Source organism: Lichenostomus cassidix, chromosome 9, assembly GCF_008360975.1.
Source record: "Lichenostomus cassidix isolate B80296 chromosome 9, HeHo_3.0, whole genome shotgun sequence".
In the NCBI taxonomy this organism is placed as follows: domain Eukaryota; kingdom Metazoa; phylum Chordata; class Aves; order Passeriformes; family Meliphagidae; genus Lichenostomus; species Lichenostomus cassidix.
In genome coordinates this window covers 4834761-4858716 of record NC_139490.1, presented here as the reverse complement: position 1 = coordinate 4858716, position 23956 = coordinate 4834761, and the positions used below count along the sequence as shown (strand labels likewise).

The 23956-nt window shown below is 39.2% G+C and overlaps 1 protein-coding gene across 1 annotated transcript in view; it reads right to left on the bottom strand.

Annotated features, from left to right (window-relative positions):
- NLGN1 (neuroligin 1) overlaps window positions 1-23607 on the bottom strand; it is a 366576-nt gene extending 342969 nt beyond the window's left edge. The window contains exon 1 of the mRNA XM_085069048.1: window positions 23168-23607. The gene's annotated coding sequence lies outside the window, so the exon portion shown is untranslated. The remainder of the gene's footprint in view (window positions 1-23167) is intronic.
- Between the last annotated feature and the right edge of the window lie 349 nt (window positions 23608-23956).

Genomic DNA, 23956 nt, shown 5'->3' with positions numbered 1-23956 from the left:
TTTTTGTAGGCCAGCACTTCTCACACCTTAGCATGAGGCATTAACTTTTGTAGAGGTTCAACCTGGCAGAGTTTGCCTGGTTCTGCTCTCATAGCTACACCCAAAAATAAGGAAATGGTACTACTGAGTGATTGTCAGACTGGATAATCCATGGATTTATCCATGCAGATGCATGGTGACCTTCTGAAGACATTGCTGGGGTAAAAACTCCCATCCTAGGATGGCAGTGGTCATGGATATCCTTCAGAGCAGAGAAGAGACAAACACATTTTTTCTGTAGCAATATTATTTGCACCAAATTGTCATGCCCAGCTCCCAAAACAGAACCATTATCATCTCTGATCTTGGGGCACAAGCATGGAAGGTAACAAATAGCCATTAACACAAAATCCCACCAGAAAAGCAGGTGGGAAAATGCACGATGAATAGATAAAGGATTTGTCATAAAAAAGGCTCGAAAGCTTTCCTTGACATCTTCTAGGAGGAAAGAAGTACTAAGAAATTGTACAGAAATATGACAATGTCCACTTAACTTCAACACACCTGCTAGCTTAAAAGTTATCCACCATGAAAAGGAAAATATTGTAATATCAGGAAGGTAAGAAAGATGCAGAAAAAGCACCTCTGAAATCAATATCAAAGATATGCTTAACAGCAGAAACACACAAATGCTCTAAAGAATCTTGTTCATGTAGAGCTGTAACCTCACAAATAAACCAAAATCAACTGGCATAATATCATTTGCTTGTGTTATTTATACAAATGATTATTTTCACACCTCTCTGTCCCAAACACTCCTCAGCTTCACTTTGCCTTGTACTGCTCCTTGTCAGATATTCACCATCTGAACCACTCAAGTATCAACCAACTTGAAAAAAAAAAACATTTGCAATTCCAGCACAAGTCAACACATGCCAAACTGAAATCAATCCCAAAGAATTTTAAAATATCATTTCTTCCTCTCTGCATGATTGTTGAAAATCGTGTATATAAGTTTATACATTCACATGGTGTTTTACCAATATGGAATAATATAACCTGCTGTCACAAAATGCCTGAATGCAGAAGGAGACAAGAAGAACCAACATGAGAGAAAACACAGAATGACAGTCAGAACATGTTGAATGAGGAGTGATTACTGGCACACTCAACTGAGAAGGAAAGATTGCTGGCATGACTACATTTTGAGAAAAAACAGGGAAATGGCAGGAGGGAGATGAGCACAGAGCTATGTACAACAAGCAGAGCACAGGAACGACAAAAGCCACACAATTTGAACCAGAAAAGATAACAGTACAGGGAGATAACCTGGAAAGGTTTGCTCCATAGGGGTGGAGTCTAGAGGAAGGTTCAGCTCGCATTTAAGCAATTAAATCTACATTTGAAAACTGTTTTTTATCAGCAAGGAGTAGGATAGGTAAGCAGGAAAACACAAGAGTGTAGTTGACAGAGCTGAATTGTAACAACAAAGCTAGTGAAAATACAATCCGGGATAAACTGAAAATAAAAACAGAGAATTACTATTTCAATCAGAATTTAATCTTCACATTTAATTCATCCAAAACTGCCATTTTAAATGTAACTGAAATTGTCACAAAATTTCCCATCTGCCTCACAGGAGGGCTGAAAACTTGGAGACTTGCTGCATCAGTGTAGAGAGAGTTTGCTGCAAAGAGCATGGCTTTTTTGTTCTAGAGCAGAAGGTATTTGGTAGAACAAGAGTAGGAATCATTTGAAATTATACAAGTACATCAGCTGGGACCTTGAGTGATTTTGTTTGATGAGTCATGGGGTTGAGTAGGACAGACTTTTGTAACATTGCTTTGGATGGGATAGAAGGAGGGAATATACATGGCAGAGGGACAGAAAGGAAAAATTACAGTGAATAAGCCAACACATAACCAACACAGTCAAAAGGGCCTTTGGTAAATACATTTTCAATTCCTGGCAGAGATTTAAATGCATATTGTCTCTTAAAAACATTCTGAATTATTAATATCAGATTGAAGAATGAAAACATTCAGAATGATATATTCAATGTGTTTTCCCATCCATTTTACACTAATGGCACAATTGATGTAAGTCAACATGAAAATCAATGCTGGCACAGTTTGGCACAGCACAGAGCTGCATGGCAGATTCCACTGAGAACTATTACTTTCAGAAAATTAAGAACCTGCTAGGAAATAAATACAAATTACATGTAAGTAAATGACATAAAGGTTTATGATTTCAATGATGAAAAACAGTGCCATCTGTTAAAATGAAAGAAGCCCCTAGCAGGCCAGGACAGTCAAACATTATCAGTGGAGAAAACTGTAAATGCACATTTTTAAACACACAGTAATTTCCTAGTATCCTCAAAAATAGTCTCACATCCTTAAAACATGATCACCACTTGCAGTTTTTAAATAGCCAGGAAAGAAAAAAAGATGTAATCATGGGAAGAGGAAAGAAAAGACAAACGTACAAGGAGAAAGGTAGATAAAGTTATTGAATAGGAAGTTTCTCTCCTTTCTGTTAATACCTAAGCACCATTTGTAGGTAGGGGAAGGTTAGGAAGGAACTGATTACAGAAGTATTCATGTCTTCATTGTGCTGAGCTGGTCTACCCACAGACTGAAGAGCATCTGTTTTGTAGATGAACAGGGAGGACTTCAAGGACAAGGACCAAAAGAAATTTCTGTTAAAATGCAATTATATGATGAAAAAATGAGTCTCTAAGTGGTGTCAGTGACTTCAATGCTCATTGTTGTGACTCCTGATGAGATTTAGTTGACTTACAATGTTTTCTCATTTCTACCACTAAAAATCTGCCTGAGATCTGAACATCAGGTTGAGCTGTTTATGGTCCATGCGTCATCATCTACAATAAAGAGTCTACATTTGGGACTTAATTAATACAGCCAGGTCAGAAATCAGCTCACCCCTTCCCAGAGATGTGATGGCTCTGCAAGGCTAACTGGTGTGAAGAATAGCACATAGTTATTTTTCCACAAGAGTCAGCAGAAAGACTGAAAATACACAGGACATAGATCTACTGACATTTCTTGCAGTCACTTCTCTGGCCACGTGCATTTTTTAAAATAACAAATATTTTCTTTTCACTTGCCACAGCATTTGCTGTCCTTACCCAAGGGGTGTTTTGTCAGAGACAGCACACCAGATCCACGTAGAATTATTGGCTCTCTTGCACTGCACCTTGCAGCATCCTGCTTTTTCTGAGTCTTGTTAGTTTAGAAATGCAAGTAAGTCTTCCGAGTAAAGGTTGATTTAATTTTTCAACATTCGTAACTCGATCTCTTTCATTTTGCTTACACAATAATATGCATATTATTCAAATATCTACAAGCTGCGGCAGGGAGGTGATTAATGTTTTATTTCTTGTCTAGTCCTTCCCATTCCTGTCTGCCAGTTGTGTGATATTGGGCAGAAATACTTATGGGAAGGCCTCTCTCACCTCTATAGGTTAACTGCTGATTAGGGGATGAACTAGAGATATATTACATATAGAACTTCAAGTTTGATCTGGGCTTATGGATAATAACCACACTTTGTTCTTGCTGCTACTGGACGAGAGTGATATGAGCAGAGCTACCTCATGCCAAATTGCTGCAGACTGACATTCTTAATTTTCAGAGGTAGGAAAACTGCCACCTCATTAAGAAGAACACTGTGTTATTAGTTTATTGGCATGCTACCAGCACTGGGAAATGCAGCATGCCTGTCCTTGTGGCTAAAGGCAAAAACCTGGAGAAGCTTATAGAAAATTATTTCTTTGGACAAGAAGCAGAGAATAGTGGCTTTAAAGAGAATTGACACAGCAGCTAAAAGTAAAGAACCTTCTACTTGTGAATATATCCTTCCATTCCAGGATATCGTCCTAATCGGTGCATTTTCATCCACTTCACTTATTTTAAAGACCCATGAATTTGAGACAGCTGATTGACATTCCAGCATGAAAACCTTCACAGCCCAACAAAGGAGATGATATCACAAGCAGGTCAAAGTGCACTCCTATCATAATGCAGATTCCTCCCCATTTTCCCCACCTTCTACATTCTAGTGACACATGGGAATAAGATTAATAGAAAGGGAAAGCAGCTTTCATTCTGAACAGTCTTTCTGAAAATCAGCATTTCCAGCATTTCAATACTTATTTGCCACAGCAGGGAGCTAATCCTTTAAAAAACCCCAACCCAATCAGCCAATCCGCCAACTGAACTGAAAGAATAATGACTTCTTTGAAGTTTTCTTTCACTGCACTGGGAAAGTTCAGATGCTCTTGCTGGGACAGTTCAGATGTCCCAACCCACACTAATTACAAGACAAGTCCTTCCCGTTCATTTTCATTGTTGAATGCCAGAACCCAAGGAAGGTAGGTTCATAATGAGGCCACTGCTGATTTTTGCACAGGTATTAGTCTCTAGCCAAGAGCTAATTCTCCGTCTGAAAAACTTTGTTTTCCGGCTGCTGAAACTGCTCTTTCATTCCTAGCGTGGTTTAATTGACATGTAAACTATCATACGTCTTGTTTTCCTTTCACATGAAAGATTACTTGCAAATGGAATGTATCTAAAATGAATGGCTCTGCTCCATCATTGTGCACTGCCCTTTGCAGGAGAAACAACTAATGGGAGAGATGCATTGTTCTGGTTGGGATTTACAGCCTCACATTGTCTAATTATTCACAATGCGTTATCCATCATACCACAAACCTCTTCACAGGGCTAGCAAAAAACATTTGTTCCAGTTGAGGAACAAAACCTAAAACAGAGCTATCAAAAGTATATGCAACATGCAATCCTTTATTAATTTTTTTTTGAGTATCAAACTTCCTGGAGTTAACATTTTTTCTTTTTTCTTTTTTTTGAGCAATGGATTTTCTCAAAATTAATATGATCAGGTCGTGAGGCAAATTAAGTGTTGACTCAAATGATAAAATGTTTCTAATCTTCACACTAAGAAATTATTTTAGTATCATTCAGGTTGAAAAATCCTAGTCTGCTTTAATTGGCCATTAACAATTATAATGCAGTTGTAATGAGTAAAAAATATAACCTAAATATTAAAAATTGAGTATAAGTAGATCCTGAAATACCAGCTGGGATTAGAGGGGTAAAAAAATGCTTCCTGATTATAAAGCACTTTAGGTCAGAGATTAAATACAGAAAAGGTAAATAATGAATGATAGTGTTAACATTAATAAGTGCTTGGGGTTATGAGGAAATGATCTGGCTTGCTCCTGACCATTTTCCACTATAGTCAGAGCTGTGTTCCAGCCACAGCTGGTCAGTGGTTGGCTTCTCTGCTTGCAGTCTTGACATTGCACAGAGATTATGGGTTTTGAACTGATATTAAATCCCACTGTCCCACTCTTGATTAATTACAGCAATGGGATGATATTTGTATTGTATCTGCACGAGACACAATCCTTACAATGCATCCTGGGCTCTTTATCACACCAACCAGCATGGAGAGAATATCTTGGACATCACTGTGTGGGCAGCAGGATCACCTGCAACTCCCTGGTGGCTCAGTGGCTAAAACAACAAGGTTTCTTGGGATTTTCAATTCCTGAGTGACAAAAATATGATATTCAGAATGCTGTCATAGAACAAAACCTTCCAGGGAAGAACACAGTAGATACATCAACCTTGATTTATCCTCCTGTGGTGGAACTCTGCAGAAGGTCTCCAACAAACACTGCACCAATAAAAGCTCTTTTTATTGCATGGCTAAGAAAAATAAAAACTGCAGAGCCAGAAGATACACATGGTGCCTCTACAGACAGTCCTAAGTTTCCCACCAATCCCACCTGAAATATTGAACACTATTACCACCCAGACTGAGAGGAATCAACTAAGTAACTGAGTTTCTCATGTTTAAATGGATTTCTGATACCACATGCAAACTAAGACATTCATTGGGAAGTTTAGTTTTCCAAGCCATGCATAGAGGATGGCTCTTCTCAGTCAGCTTGTGAAACTAATGCTGTTTAAACTGAACCACAATTTATACATCCCTGCTCAACCCTACTGATAAGGCAGAGCACAGAGTGATTAACCATCACCAACAGAGCATGTTTCAGCAATTTCCATGTGATGAAAAGAACCGTCTCCACTCATTTTCATGCCTTTCATTTTTCCACCAGAGATTATGATACACAACGTATTTCCATACGTGTTGCAACAGGATGAGACCACGAGCACAGAGATAATCAAGAAGAGCAGAAAGTCACTTAAACTTTCCTTTAATCTGTTTGCTAAAATCTGTCATATTCTGCCCAAAGTACTGTCATTTGTACAGAGCACGCTGTGTTAAAGCTTCAATCATACCACCCAAATATGAGAAGTCTGGAAGCAGCTATAATGTGACTGATGTCAGACCACCACAGCTCACACGTTTCCAGGAGCCTGACATCTCCAAATAAAAAGGACAGCTCTTTATTGCAGTTTTGGAAGCGTGTCCATGTTTCACACTGAATCATATACATGTCTCGGTATCTGTGGTGATCTATTTTTCTCTGAAGCATTTGCAAAATATATGAAAACACAGCCCACTGTGCAGTTTATTTCCTGTCTCAGAGAGGACTGAGCCAGTCCATTGAAATTCTGTAGAGTTTGCCTCACTTACTTGACATCCCAAGCATAAAGGAAGAGGCACCATCAATAATCTACTGCACAAAAGCTGGCTACAAATACCTTCTCAATGATAGATTAAAATCACATCTCTGGAGGGACAAAGTTCATATCTGTACAGGTTACTAGCACAGATTTATCAGCCTGGAAATTCCCTTTGAAGCAGAGGAATAGTTGGTGGGTCAGCTGAGTTGGCTTGTAGGATCACACCAACAGGGTAAGCTCCACCTGATGAGACAGACAGGTTTTTGTGGGTTTATCTTTGGAAGAGTGTTTTCTAGGCCCAACCACATTTTTAATAGCTCTTACCACTTATCTAGGATAAGAAACTCCAATGCAACCTGCATTCAAGTTACTGGGCTGCATTGGGAAGCAGAGTACACTGAATGAATCTCTGACATGTTAGTTCCATATTGGAAAGAGTTGGAGGCCTAATTCCCCTCAGAAATCAACAAAGAACGTATGTAGTGTATGCAGGGGGGATAGAAGCTTGTATATTTATATGTCATCATTTTTATTCCAATTTCTAATTGTTTATTTAAATAGCAACTCACAGATGTACATACAACAACAGGTTCTCTGCAATTTCTGTAATAAAGCCAGTTAGAAATAATGGAGGAGCTGGATACTTCCAGTACAAACCTGTTGTAAGTATAAAATATTTCTGTGCATCAAAATAAACGTGAGGTCAAATAAAAGGAGTAGATTAAAACTCAATCCAGAGCCCAACTCCTACTTACACTTTCTGAGTGTAATCCAAAGCTTTGATTCTGCATACATGCATACATTTAACTTTGAGCTAGGAGGAGTGAAATTTCTGGTAAAAATTAAATTATACATGTGCACTTGGAGAATCAGATTCTCATACACTGTGTTTACTTAAAAGGATAAAAGAGACAGAAAAACATGCAAGACCAGAGAGAAACAAAGAACATATTCCTCCTGGAAGAACAACAGCAGCTTGCATCAGAATCAGATTGGCTTTGGCTGCTCAATATTTAGACTCTTCTGTAGTACTTATCCAACCTGGACCACAACCTGACTAATTGTGTGTGAAAGGCTTTGTGCTTCCACTGAACTACATACCTATGTTGTAACAGTCCTTAAATATTTATAAGTAGTCCTATAGACAGCAGTAACATTTTCTTAAAAACTAAACAGAGCCTTCCATAAAATAGGAAAAATCTTTACATTTATTGAGAATACAAGGATTGAGGATACTTGACACCTTGCAGAATCATACCCTATGGCAATTTCATTGGAAGACCTGACACCTTTTCCATAGCTGGTAGGAAAAAAAAAATAGCTTTCTTCCATATTTGGTCAATGGAAAATTTTTCATAAATGTTTGAAATACTTCAATTATTAGTAATATGGTCATAGAAATCTTACACAAATCATTATTTCTTGGGAGAACCCTAAAGAAAAATTTTCAAGGAGGAAAGAATATTTATATTTCTCTTTCTAGCAAATTTCAGCTGCTCATACTTTATGGAGGAACTCTGTGTAAATGCAAGGCTTTCCTGCCAATGTCAAAACCTTAAGCATGTATTTTTCCCAGCTTCACTTTTAATTTATTGAAAAGGCAAAGTTTGGACTGAAGCTGAGTTGCATTGAAGTCAGTGTGGGTTGAGGAGTTAATGCCATATTTAATGCATCCCTGTAGGTAGATCTGTTCTTTGGGACACTAGGTAATATTCTCTCTGGGACTTTCAGCAGCTTCTGTGTCTCCTTGCATCTTAGTTTTCACACCTAAAAAATGTGAATGTGAGAATATCTCTGCTCTGCTGCAGAGTGCTTTCAGATTTGCAGGGTGAAAGGTGGAAATTAATGTGAGCTTCAGTCTTCAAGTCATGATAATAAAGATACACAATCATTTCTGATAGTCTGAAAAGGTACCAAAGTACTGCTAAAATAAGCATGACAGCTTTTGGCTTTTATGTGTATTCATGCAGTGCCATCAGAATCAGTGAAGCTGCACAGGTAGAGAATGTAGAAGGGTTTTATTCACAAATTACAGGGGTGTTTTTTTTCCTTAAAAGCAGTTCTAGTGGAAACAAACAAAATTAAGGAAAATGAAAAATTATTTCCCTCATCATGGCAGTATCAAATAGTGATTTATGTCTTTATTCCTTAGGGATTTCTTTGACTGCATGAAACGATGAAAACTTTAAATCCAAGGTAAAAAAATACAGAAAAATACAAAATAGCTTCTACCACCCAATCAAAGCAAATGTAACCTGCGGGGAAAAAAACATGAAAAATCTGTAGACCAGAAATCTCCATCATTCCACCTTTGGATCACAGTAAATACTTAACTCCTAATTTCTTCAAAGTACACAATAAATGCCTCCATTTATCTGCAATGTTGCTTGTCAAAACCAGCCTGGCACACCATCAGGAGCTGGAGCCATTCGTGGTGGGACCTGAGTGCTATTTTACTGACTGTGGCAGAATCCCTGGGCAGTTCTGTTGGGTTTATTTCATGTACACAATATACAAGAGTATCTCTAAGGCAACAGAGAGCTCCTGAGCAGAGACCAAAAGGCTTTATAAAAAGATGTTCTGAGAACAGCCAGCTCAAGAAAATGCTTTATTCTGAGGTTTATTGGAAAGAAACTCTACCATTACAATCATTAACAGCCCGCTGTAGACTCAAGTAGAAGCTTGTTTTTATAATTTAGGCTTTACTTTTAAAGTATTTGACTTCTGAAGATGAACACAATAAATTCATTTCAACACAAGACAGGGCCTGAATATATATATCAGTGGTGACCAGTGGGAATTGTGTTTATCACTTCCACACATTTCAGATACCTTTTTTTGTGACTGCTGCACCTCCAGAGGGTAAAAACCAAGCCTCAGCCTTGAAACTGAAGGTCCTGTTTAAAGGATTAATTGACTGAATAAAGACAAAATTTGGATAAGAACAAGTGCAAGCACGCCTACAGATAAACGCATTTCTGGCTGGGTCAGTTTCCCTTTCAAGAGTTATTTATGTTGTGATCTGGTAACAACTTCTCATATTGAAATTCTGAGCAAAATCTTGCCTGTGCAGTTGGGTCTGGCTCTGCAAGGCTGATTATTTCATCCAGTGCTGTTCTCTGTAATCCCACAGGCCAATACTTTGCTACTGCAGTGATGGGCCAGCTAATTGTAAAATCTTAATTGTGGACTGATAACTTTGAAAACCCTAAACTCTTTCAGTGAGGAAACATGAATCACCAGGCAATTAAATAACTGCTTTCAGATCAAAATACTAAACCTAAAAATGTCTATTTGCAGCCATAGTAAACTGTGCCAGTGTACTTTGAAGTGGAAATTCAGAGAATTTTATGAAATTCTGCAAATCTTGAGTTACACTTGGAATGCATTTCCATTGAGTTATCAGAACTGAGCAGCTACTCTATGAACAGTAATAGGTACAGATAAAGAAAAGCAATAAAATGATTACCACTGTGTGGAAATTATGAAAATGTTATATTAAAAGTGCTCATCTGGAGGGGAAAAAAAAACCAACCCTGCTGCATACATTTCAGCAGTGTTATAGGTTTGCCTGCAGGCCTGCATATGAGGGCTTCACACAGATCATGAAGTTGTTTGTGCTTTTGTTGTTGCTTTCTTAAGAGAATAATATTTCCTTCCTTATTGCTGTATCAGCCAACATCTTGACTTGTATGCAAAAGGAAAAATAACTGTAACATGAGCTATAACCTTACTCCTGTACTTTTTGAGCTCAAACCTCCCTCCAGTGACAGGTATGGATTTACTGCAGGTCCAGCTGAGGTACTAAAGGGGTTCCAGATCTACCATTAGCCCCTGACCCTGCTGCCCTGCAAGGACAGTGGAAAATCCCAGCACAATATTGTGGTTTTCTGTTCCCCAGCTTAAAAAAAATCTCTTCTGTAAATACACACACATATATCTATATATCTATATATATACAGGGTTTACAGGGCTGTCTGAGGCTCTCAGAGAAGATGCCTTGCACCAGGCTTTCAGAAGGCTCAGAACTCCTGTATCATTTGTTCCCTCTCTCTCCTGATCTCTAGGATAAACTATAGAGCCACATTAAATTTTAGTCACTTACACTTAATCCTGAAACCCAGGAGAAAAACGGTGCCCTATTTTTAGCTGGAACTCATTTGTAGTGGTAAAAACTTGGGTGGTGCTCATAAATTCCTGGAAGAGAAAAGTCCAGCTAAAGTCAAGTGTTCACAGCAGCCAAGGCTGCTGCCTGTCAAAGTGTTAGAGCATAAAGCAACCCAGTAAAACTTTGTCATCCAATGCACTGGAGCTGCAGGGCAAACTGCCTTCACTGAACATATTGCACTGCCTGGGAAACCCCAGATCTAATTTAACAATAAAAACCAAATAGAGTTCAACAGAAGTTACTCAAAAATCGATGGGATTGAATCTTATCAGTTAGGGGGGTTTGAGCAAATTAGAGAACTCTGGTTAGGGTATCTCATTGCCTGTTGGTTTATATGTGATTTTGCTAAGGGGCAGGAGACTCTATTTTATTCTTTAACAAGACAACCAGTCTTAACTTGGTCTTTGTTCACTAGAGTGCACAGGCTGCAGACAAGGTCTGCTGCCATTGAGGGGACTGGAAGGGGAAAATGTTTCTGCTTCCCTGCTCCATCCCCACATGCCAGGAAACACATTCCCTAACATCAGCAGAGATTCAATTACAGAATTAATCCTTTCAAGCAGGTGGTTTCTGGTGAATCCAGTGCCAGCAACAGGCTCCATGTCAGGTAAATCCAACTTCTACTGCCAAGGAGTTAATCAAATAGTTATTATAACTGATTACTTGTCTAATTTGAGGGCTGCAAAGCATTGTAAACATTTCCGAGTTATTCGTAAGTAGCACACCAATTATCTATAGCCAGATACCAGGGCAGATAGATAAATTGATTATTTTGTAATTTAACACATGAATTAATGAATGTGTGTCTGTGTCTGCACACAGTATTCAGAAATTTATCGGCAAGTCTGTTTCTGACATCATTTGGCATCCTTTCCACCAGCAAAAAAACATCAAGGAGCCCTTAAATACACATGTAGACTCTGTCACACAAAATGCAGTAATTCTCACTAACAGCTTTAAATCATGAAGTAAAAAATAAGGTTGCAATATTAACATTCCCTGGCCCTGGTTACACATCATTGTACACACAAAGGAGCTGTCAAAGGGGATCAGGAGACTCTGGCCTTTTAAATGCTTTCACTGAGGGTGGCTAAGTTTCAGAGAAAGTGAACCTCCCTTCCAAGTACAATGCACTAAACCAATTATGCCAAACCCAGCAGGTGATTAGCTTATGCCCTGAAGCATGAGATTTGATTATTCTTATCTTGGTTTGCATACTGGAGCTACAAATATTATTAACGGTCATAAAATCATCCAGCCTTAAAAAAAAAAAAAAAAATTAGCCTGAAATTTTGATTTGGTGACCTCTGCATGTGGCAAATTCCCAATGTTCCTTTTGTTTAATCTGAGCTGTCATGTGGTCACCTGGATTCATTCATATCACAGGATATGAGTACAAAATCTGAGAATTTTTGTGCACTTTGCTCTTGGAGAGCAGGAGGTGTGAGCTCCACAGCTGTGCTCAGGGTAAGGAGATTCCTCACAGATCCAGGTGAATAACAGAGCAGATAATTGTCCTTGAGATCTTTTTAAAGGGAAGCAAAGAAAGAGTTTCTTCACAGAAAGACTACAGACAGGGATGCAGAGTTTTTCATCATCAGGTCATTATTTAATGGAAAGGTAATGCTGACAGAACTGCTGAAAAGTGATCCAAAGCCCAGTGACACCAATGGGAAATTTTCCACGGATTTCAATGGACTTTGGGCTGAGCCTCAGAAGAGCTCAGTCACACTGCCTACTTTGGGCTGTAGCTGTAACAGATGATCCCCAGCCCTGTTTAAATTCGGATGAACCACCAAGGAATGAGTCATAACATTCCTAAAGATCTTTCCCCAGCCAACCCACAAACCAGGCTCTGTCTCAGTATCGAGCACTTCCACTGAAGTGTGTCGATTTACAATTACACTGATTGGATTTCAAGTGCCATTCTGCTGCCCTGTTATTCCACCTCCATTTTTTCCAAATCCTCCAGATTTTAATATATCACTCTGCACTGGGAAGCACGTTATTGCAGAGTCATTTTGTCTTGGTAATAAATAATTTCCTCTGAGAAGCAAACAACAGCTCCTGCTTTCTGAAAGCTTGGCTGGGAGAAGGTTCTAGGATAAATAGCCTCACTTAGAAAACATATTTGCAAAAGCCTTTGAGAAAGTGCCATGTGTATGACAGTTCCAAATGGTGCTTTAAGAACACTGTACTTGACCTGACACAAAGCTGAAGACTTTGTATTGGAACTTCCAATCCAAATGTCCTCCAGGCAACCAGCTAAATCATAATGAATTGTTTATTTGTGTTTGGTCTTTGAAACCAAAAGAAAGCAAAGACTGAATCAAAGACCAAAAACATGAAATCAATCATATTAAGAACACACCAAGGAGTGTCTCTCAACTGTTTTGGGTTGTTTAGTCCCTTTCTGGCAACCTTTTAGGTTCTGAACTTGCAAACAGAGTGAAAGAGTGTGTTTGAAAGACCCAACAGCAAAATTTGCAGCTTTAAGGTTATGACTCTTTTTTATTTTTCTTATTTTAGAGAATGTCAAAGAGTACATCTTTCTTTTGTTTCAAAGTGGGAAAACTTTAGCTCTTGAAATTCAGCAAGATTGAAAAGGTAATGAAATCTGTGGTTTCTCCATCACTGATCCTAAGGCTGCTGCACTATCCAGGATCGTGGCAAGTTGTACTGAAACACAAACAACGTTCCAGGAGACCTTGGAAAGAAAAGGAACCAGTTGGGTGAATTAACTGGTGCCTAAGGTCAGTTTGCTCCTCTGGCCAAGTTTTTCTGTGTGAGTTCACTTAAGGACTGCCTTACCTGAGTTCAAGATGTCGATGTCACCGAGACCCAAATACCTCTTGTCACCTGCATTCCCTGACCCTGTTTCAGCCAGAAAGGGATCTCACACTGAGCTTTATTATAAGACCATTATGCTGCCCTAGTCCTGATTTGCAAGTCAAACTAATTGAATTATCAGTTACACATACTTTCCAATGGTGCAATAAGGGACAAATTTCAGGATGTAAAAAAGGGGAAATGCAAAGTTGAAAGAAACTTTTGTTCTGTATCTTCTCAAAGAGGGAACTCAAAAACTAATTTAATGTGCCATTTATATCTGGAAGGATAACTTCTAAAATATTGAACTGTAGAAGAATTTTATTAATTTGGTCCAAAAACATGTCCATTCACTCAGGCCCTAGCAGCTAATAAATTGGGCTTTTCTTATTTCTCTTGTCAAGTAAAAGAAAGCCAGACCACTCTATAAGTACTGAAATTTCTCAGCTGCTCCACCTCCAACAACATCTCGGCTAAATTCAACTCCTAATTTTGAATTCAAAGTAACTATTTGTATATATATGTTTATATATACATTCTAAAAATCCACGTATGTATGTGCATACACACACCTACTCTCTACATGCATACTCTGAGTAGGCACCTGCCTTGGCAATCTCTTAAGCAGACAGACTGAATACACTTAAATTGCAACAGCTTAATAACTTTGAAGCTCCACATGAATTGATTTTAGTGCTATTATACTGCCTTATCAGCAAATCCCCTGTCAAAGGAAAGGATTTGGTGCGTGTGCATCTATCTGCCTGTGTGTGCACGCCTGTAAATAAGGGAATTTTACTACAGTGGTAGCAGAACCTACAAGTCTAGCTTTAAAAGTATTATCTTCAGTGCACAGGGGTCACATTTTATGGTGGCAAGGATAAGAGAAGGAACATCTTATGAACAAGGTGCTGGACTAGGACTTCAGAGGCTCAATTCAAGGTTCAATTTCTCCCTCTGCCAGGAGCTGCTTCCCCCACCCCGGATAACTCACAGTTAAGCAAACGTTCAACACACCTTTTGTCTGAAGGGCAATATTGCATTTCCCTCCTCCTTTGTACTTGCACATGGATTACAAACAGTTTGCACCAGCTCCTGGGAGGTGGTTTTTGGGGGAGGTTACTCTCTGAGGTCTTTTCTCTGGGTAAATACAGCATCCTGCACAGCTCAGCCCTGCACTAGGAATTTCGTTGGCACACAAATACTTAAATAATTATGCTTTACAAATGAGGACTAGAACTGTGGTATCACATTTCAGTTCCCAGTGTTCTAAGAGAATACACATTAATGCCATATAAAGTAGGGGATTACTAAGAGAAAAAAAAAGGGGGATGGTAGTTGAGCAAAGGATAATTAGCATGATCTGTATTCCTACCAGGTATCACCCTACACCAGCTAAGAATACAAATGGAAACGTCACATATGCAAACATTGTGTTTATATTATTATAGCAAAGAGAGATCCAAAGTTACAGTTGCCATTGACAATCAGAATTTATTTTTATAATATCCTATTCATAAGCCATGGAATATTTTTCTGGCAACAATCAAGGGGGGAAATAGCTAGATTAGAATTTGAATATAATAAATTAGGAGTGTTCAATGTAAAAAAATAAAAGGTCAGATTTTTCAGAAAGATCAGCACACCAAACATAGCTTCAACTTTCAAATGTTATTTTTCACGCATGGGCAGTGTTTAACAAGTCCTCTTTTTCCTTTTTTTTCCGATTTACTGATTCTTTCCTTTGAGCCTGACATGGCCAAGAGCTGGGCAAGAGGCTCCCTCTGGTGCTGACACCAACGAGGCTCTCCAGGTTTCACAGTCCTTGCTCTCTGCATTTCAGTCCAGAATCTGACTGTGGAAACTCAGCATTACCAAAGACTGGCTTTGATAGGCTGTAAAATTATTTATTTTCATACCTAGGTTTAGCTAAGCAGTGAAATTGTCTTCAGAGAAAGAGCTCTGAAAGCTCCACACTGCTCACTGTGGTATCATCATGTGATATCTTACAACCAAACACAACCCTCTGCTTTGGTTTAGAATCAGCCTGAATCTTTGAAATATCAAATATTTTCTGAATTAAAGTGAGGCAGCAGCTCAAGTTTATTATCAGCCAAATGTCAAGTAGCTTGCTGCATTTGTACCAAGTACAACTTTTTGTGCTTAGAATTACTCATCTTGGTGTTTACATTTTTTTTAGTTCTACTAGAATTTTCACACTCTGTGAAACTAAGCCACTGTAGCACAGCAGTTAGTACTTCTCTGAATTTCTGACAGGCTGCCTGACCCTGCAGGAAATATGGAGAAGAGGTGCAATAGTTGGCATCACAGATGTTGTCATCATAGTTCTGTGGTAGTTAAAGGTGTGTCACCATTTTCATTACATTTTCCTAATTATTCAGAGCTATTTTTAAAAGGTGAAAAAATTATGTATATAAATCTCTACCTGGGAAGTTAGAATTCTCAGGGAAATATCCAAGGAGAAAATTAAATTTTAAATACTTTTAACAAAGTATTTTAAAACTCTTACTGGATTCTAACTCATCACAAATGCTGATTTCTTTCACAAATATAATCTAGATTTAGAGGGGTTTTTTTAAAGAAACAATAATTTTATGAATGGCCAGACCCACATACTTAGGGGTGCTTTGTTATTTTGGAAAAAACACGCTTGGAAAGAATTAAGTACTGCTGTTTCTCAAGAGCTGAACAGCATCCATCAGAGCTCAACACAACTCCCCCACATCAAACTCTCCTCATTTTCAAAAATCATTACAGAGGGGCAGCCTCACCAGAGGAGATCACTCTTTGCACTTCTGAACCAAGAAGAGATGCTAAATGAAGACAGACCTATGAATGAAGACTAAACTTCCCATTAATCTGAGGTTTAATATTTTCTTGTTTCGTCTGCCACAGCCTCTATCCAAATTCTCCCAACTTTTGAACTATGCAGTGTTATACATAAAGATTTCAAGAGGCAGCACTGTATTTTTTTCCATCTGCAGTGAGCTTTCCAAGCATTCATTAATCCTCACAGCATCTCAGGGTAGCAGTTCAATTTATGGATGGGAAAACAAAATAGATTGAGTGCTGGAATTCATTTTAATGTAAGTGCCAAGCAAAGGAATGAGAGTGGAAGTGCTCCCAGTGTTTCTTCCTTGTGGACAGGCAGCAGCTAAAGCCTCAGACATAGGGCTGCTGCAGAAATCTGGCAGAGAATAATTGCTGCATCTCAGCAACTGGGTGGGAAGTAGGGAAAGCAAAGCCTCTGCACGCTTTCTAGTGAACTGGATGTGATAAAGAGGGGAAAAAAGGAAAATCAGGAAAAAAAGGACAAAGAAAAGAAATGGAGACAAGAATGAGGGCTATGGAAAGTGTTGCTAAAACAGTCAAAAAGGAAAGCTGTGGCACCTTGTAAGGTCATCTCCATCATTAAGGTTTCAAATGCCACAAAATTTCTGTTCAGGCAGTGGTCTTGCTTCTCATTATCCTAGCAAACCTACTAAAATATGGAAAGTTAAGAGTCAACTTTGGCTCAGCAACAAGCTTCAAAAACATCAAGAGTTGCAAGAGTGCAAAAATGATGGATGTGAGCAAAGAGCAATGAAATCAGTAGGGTTTGCATATTCTAAAAATTGCTCTGCTCTTAATTGTTCCAAAATTGTTCCATTGCAGCATATGTTCCAAAACAACAGAAAATCTTTTTTTCTTTAATGGTCTCTTTAAAGTAATGTTTGTAGTTCCATATTGGTCAATCTGTGCTAAGACCTTCACTTGCCAAATGGTATGTGTCTAGGCTAAAATGTTCCAAATATAGGCTACAAGTCAATCAACATTTTTATAAGTGGATTTTTTTGAGAGCAAGCAAATTAAATAGCAGGGAAAAGCAGTGTTGGCCATCCATTCCCATTAATTCATTAAAGACACAAAAATTGAGAAAATTACTGTATGATTAAATGAAATGCTCTTTCTTCATCCTGCATCTTATGTTGTAAATATTAACTCCAATAACACTGCTGCAATCTCTATGTACTCACACTGAAGTTTGAAGCAGACCACACATCATTTCTGTTGTGGTTTTGCATGACCATACAGCACAGTGCAGCTATTTATCTATATATGATTGCATACACTTTAACTGAACCTACCAAAGGTGATAAAAGTTCTCCAATGCTTGGTGATTCTCTTTTTTAAAGTGTCTCCAGATGTTTATTTCCCTGAGCACACTGAATTTATCTTCCTGACCACTCTACTGTCACACAGTATTCCAGTTCTCCTGCAATTTACAGTGCTTTCCCATGTTGTGAACACCCAAACTCAGTGCAACTGTGGTAAATCATGGGATAAGCACTCAGGGGAAGCCTAAATTCCTTGGAACACAAGAAATATTTATCATTTCATCACCTTCTCGCGCATTGTCTTTCACGAGAAGGTGATGATTTTGGCTGAACTTCCTGGTTGTGCAAGGAATACAAACAATAATGAATAAAACCTCAGAACTCAGCTGTTCTATAACTTAGTAACATCTAATTTTCATTTTACTGTAGCATAAATTTCTACCTGGCTATGTCTTTCAGTAAAACTTCATTTGCTTTTAATTTTAATTGTCCAATAAATATGTTTAATTGGCACCAGTCCAAATTTTTCTGAGTTTGGGAATTTGGGTTGGATTTTTTTAATAAATTCAAATATATCTCAGTCAGAGGTGATGTTTTATCAAAAATAATAGATGAGCCAATTCTGAATTATTGTTGAGTAAAATAAAAGGCAGGAGTCAAAAATAAATACCTGTAAGTATACCCCTACTTCCTTAAGATAAACTTCCACTGAGTGCTGGAAAATAACTATACAAAACATTAACAAAATTTATACTTCAAATTTATACTTCAAAATTCAGAAGCCTCCTGTGCTGTTTTCCAGCAACTGGGATGGAAAGTCTCTTATATACTTCAGAGGAACAATTCACTTCCCTCTTTTCCTTCCTGTGAATAATAAAGTTCCTCTTGATAGGAAATGGATCAAATCCTAAATAAATAAATAAGCACATCTGGTATTTATTTATCCCAGTCCTTGGAAAGTTTATGCTAATTGCAGTTCTGTTACTAAGGCTCTGGAAAACATAGTTGGGTCTATATTCTTTTATTGGAATTCTCAAATAGAAATGCTTTCTTTCCCAGTGTTTTTCCCCTCTGTATAGTACCTGAAGTTGGTACTCTCACTGTATATGAAGTTAGTAAGCTGATTAACAATATAGCTGACCACTTTCTACTATTATGCTCAATTAGTAGCAATTCATCATTACAAAATTCAACATTTCATCTTTTTTTGGCTCCTCTTCTTTCTAGCTTCATTCTCACTATTTTCAGTTCCCTTGTCTTTCCCATCCTCCTCTTCCTACTGTGCAGGTGACCTGATCAGTCCCTTCCTCCACAGAGAAAATAAATATATCTCAAAACTTCCCCCAAACCACAGTCAAGGAACTTGTTCACGTTGACATAACTATAAAATTTCATTTTGGAAATATAGCTTGAGGTAGACACATAGTTAAAAGCCTAGAAAGGCTTGAAATAATTTCTTTCTTCTTCCTGACTTTGCAAAAAGTTCTGCAGCCCACAAGACTCATGCACAGGTATTGCTGTTTCCTAGAAAGCTGCAGAAATCAACCTCACATCTGCTATCACAACAACCTGATCTCTCCCATAACTAAAACTGGTCTCTTGTGAAACTTTAATCCTATTTATGCAAAGCCATACCCTTAACTGGATATGCAGCACACTTCTGGCAATTACTCCTCTCCCCCACAAGGACCTCCACAGACAGATGTTGAACTTAAAGTTTGGACCACCAATACATGGAGCCCAGGAGAAATCTCTCCAGCTGTCAGCAGCAAAAAGCTTTTATCCGGTGCACTGAGAAGATTCAATATGAGAGAGATAGAGTTTTCCAACATGTTCTATGAGAAAATACCTGTCCTATACAAGGCTGCAGTTTTGGTCTGGTTTTCTAACTCAGCACGATCTACACAACCAGGTTTTGTGTGCACTTCTGGGCATTTCTTAATCAGTTGGTGATTCACTCCAGACTATCTGAGGAGCATGTAAATTCGCTGACAGTAAGTGAGAGAACAGGCACGAGGAGCTCTGCAAGACTCTGAATGCTACAGTCAACATCTCTTAAAAGAAAAAAAAAAAAGAACAACTGCAACCCATTACTGGGCACAAGAAAGAGAGAAAGCACTCATTGGTGTTTCAGCTGGGGAAGGGTTTGATTCCACTAGACATAAATCTTTGGGAAAGGAGCTTTCATTAATCCTGGCATTTCTAAACCAACATGAATACCACATGGAATGGTCCCAACTTCTGTGTACTCTACTGAGTACATTGTACTTTACATTTCATTTCTTTAAGCATTCATTCTTTTTCCTCAAAAACATTTGCAACTTTTGTAAAAGTTTCATACCCATCTGGTGGCTACAGCCTGGAATGGAGCAACAAAGGCCACAGGTCCACTGCTTACATTGACTACTAAACCACTGCACAATCTCAGATTACTCCCATTTCACGTGCTTTCCATCAGAAATAATCAGGATATTGGTAGTTCCTCAGGGTGCTGAAAAGCACTATGAGATTTCAAGTAAAAATTGAAGTGGGATCAAAACCCACTATTAGTAACCTCATGGACTTGGGTACAATAAATGAATTTCTTTGGAAGACCCTTGTTTTCCATTGCAAAATTACAGACTCCGATCCTATAGATTAAAATACATGAATTCTGTAATATTGTTGATCATCTGAAAAAAAATTCCAAGGCTAATTAACAGCAAGAACTAAACAGGAGGTGTATGGTACCTCTACCAGAAATGATGGTTTAGAATTAATTTGCCATAAACCTGATCAGCAGTAGGCTCCAACCAGTCACGAATCACTGCTGACCCATGAACTCAAGCATTTGCTTGCAACTCACTGTTGCTTGAGGAATTATCATTATTACAGTGCATGGGAACAAGCATGTTCAAATAGAAAAGCAAACAGGAAAATAAAGAACTTATTCAAGCAATGCCCTGTCAATTCCAGAACTAGATTATGCTCAAACGCACACACGATATGAACGATAATGAATAGCAGCAAGGGATGCAGACAGCCCTTCTAGTGAGTCACCAATTCACTTCTCTAAATGTTCCTAATGCTCAGAGGAAAGACATTTTAAAAGCTCAAATGCAAGTCTGTTCTCATTGAGTGGCTGTTTCTTGGCAAAGAGGGAATGACAGGGGCAGTACCAATGACACAACAGGAAACACTCCTTGACCATTTCCATCTTATGGAGATAAACAGCAAACTTTCTAACGCTGACAAATTAACTTTAAATAAGAAACACAGGCATCAGAGCTACCATCTAAATTGCACAGTCAGAAATTCTCATTGAAAACATCTTTATGTATGGATTCATGAGGTCTATGAAAATTTTTGCTTGAATAAGGAGAGGATTGAACTCAGCATCTCTGAACTATTTCATGGTAATAAAATGCTCCATTCAGAGAGGTTCAGAGAAAGCACTAAAATCTACATACATTTCATGAAATAACTTTTCAGATTTGGTTCCATTAACTTTACTTGAATGCCTCCTCAGCAGCCACAAGAAGTTCAATCTTACCAGACTGAACAAAATAAAATCAAAACCATGGTAACAATTTCTGATGGACTCAGCATATCTCTATAAAGGCATTATATTCAGCAACTATTGACCCCAATGTGTGGTAAACTGACCCCAGCACCTGTTCAACCTCTGATTAAAGTTTTTGCACAGTGGAGGATTTATGGGCAGCATTAAATGGGTGTCTAACTGAACACACAGAGAGCTACGTGGGTGATACATGTAAATACAGGTGTTTGTTACATCACCAGTTGCAGACCACATTAAAGACTATCAGAGGCAGTAGAAAGAAAACTCAAGTCAATGTAAGCCCTGTGGCTTAAAAATACCTGTTAAAACAGCTAAACTAGAGTCCTTTCCTCATAGCACATTTTCCTTCATAAGGAGATCACCATTATTTTATTGCAGCCTTTTTAGTACAGCCTGGCTGTAAATAACAGATGAAAAAAATGTGATCATGAAAGCAGAAGGAGGTGGAAATAAAGCAACAGAAAAGGATAACATGAAAGAGGAGCTTTCCTCACAGCACTGCAGGAACACAGCTCTACTCTGCTAAAGACTGAACTCCACAGCTCCTGCTTATTTTTAAGAGGGTTTAAAAAGCTGCTGATAGAATCATCAAGATTACCAAAAAAAGAAAAAGACAGAACAAACCTCATTTGCTTGTCTTTTAATCAACGCATGTAATCAGAAGGCCTAAGTGATGATTACCTCCTGCTTTCAGCCCAAGTGACTGAGGCAGCCTGTTAAATGGGGTTTCACTCTTTCCAGTGCCAGGGAATGTCGCTTCCCCACACAGGGACCTTCGCACACTATACTCCATTCCCAGTCACCTCATCTGATTCCAGAGCACAGGACAGCAGCCAGCCACAGCTGAGGCACTCCGTGGGAGTTCAGGAAACATGGGACCCACATCAAGAAAGCCACTTTTTAGTCATGGCACCTTTCTTAGCTCAAACATGTTCACAACTGTTAATGTAATTAATTATTGGGACAAGGAGATACCCAGCAAAAGACTCAAAATTGCTTTTGCTGGAACACAATTCATTTAGATGATTTATGGAGTTCTTTATTGTTAGCGTCACAGGAGCTTTTTCAAAACAAGAGAAATCATTAAATCCCATAAAACACGGGCTATCGCCGCCGTTAGCTGGTAATTGATATCCTTGCTCGTGCCATTTATATCCCTAAATAGAGCTGATAAAACAAAAATTAGTAAAGCGTGCTGCTGGAGAGCAGCTTGCAGCATCCCGGAGGGAAGCAGGGGATCCTTCCCTCCTTCCCAAAGGGAATTTCTCCCCTCTGGCATCCCACGACCCCGGGGAGCCCCGCTATGGCCAGAAATCAGGCTCAGCCCCGGGGAGCTGCCGCTTAGGGGGAGTGAACAGGGAGGGGAATTCTTTTGCTTTTAGAGGGAGAACCTGATTATTATATACCACCCTCCGCCCGCCCCGCTTTTCCCTCGGGGAATTTTAACTACTTCTCTCTCCTTTTTAAAGGCAAATCCTTAAAAAAAAAAAAAAACCCTTTGTGTTGCAATTTTCTATGGCTTTGGTGGTTTCTTTTTTTCGGGAATGCTGCTGGGTAGAGAAAGTGCAAGGTAAGAAATAATTTCAAACAGAGGATTGGTGGTTTTAAGCAGTTACCAAATAACAGCCAAAACATGTGCACAGTCAAGAAACTCCCAAATCCTGAGCAGCCAGGGAGAAGGAATGTATGTTTTAGTGATGGAAAGCAGGCAGACGTATTAGAAATGACTCGGAAGGACGGGAGAACAGCACGGAAAATGCAAATAAATCAGCTCAGATTCTATGGAGGAAAAAAAAAAAAAAGAAAAGCTGCTGATAACCCTGAGCAAATGCTGCTGCCTCAAAGACAGAAATAGCTCCCTTACCTTATTCCTAATCCTTGTTTGCACCTGCTCTGCAATCATAAATACTTCGAGGTGCTTAACATGGAGCTAAATTGATGGCTGAATTTAAGAATTTCTTCGTACACCTCATTGACAGATTAAAAGGAGATTTTTTAGGATCGTCCTCCTCAGCATCCATTAGCTTCCCAAAGAATTCCCATTTTCTTGGAAAAATTAAAAAATAAAAAAAAGGCAAAAAAATACAGTCTGTCTATATACAACCGGGCACTGTAATAGATCCAAAAAACCGGGAGCGGGGGAATCTGAGAGGTGTCACTACAAACTTGGCAAGCAAAACGTATCCTCAGCAGGAAGGAGAGAGAGAGGAGAAAAAAACCCTGCAAGTCAAAATTCCCAGGGAGATTTTGAAGGGAAAAAAAAAAAAAAAAAGAAAAAAAAAGAAACGCAGGGAGGAAAGACGTGTGAGGAGAGCGCAAATGGGATGGCGGGATGTCTCCCAGCCAGCTATCCATCCATCTATCCATCCATCCGCCAGCCGGGCGAGCAGCCTCCCCCCGCGCCGCCGCTGCGGTGAAGCGCGCTCCGCTCCACCTGCGCGCTCCCTGCGCTCCGTGCGCGCCCCCGCGGGGACCGGGGGATGCGCGCCTCGGGGGGATGCTCGAGCCCGAGCGGCCGCGCAAAGTTTGCCCCGCTGAGCCCGCGGTGAGGTGCGGGAGATCCGGTGAGGAGCTCCTCCGGCCGCGCTGCGTGCGGTCAGCGCCCCGCGGCGGGGCTCCTTCTGCTCCCGCATCTGCCTGCCCGCAGCTCCCG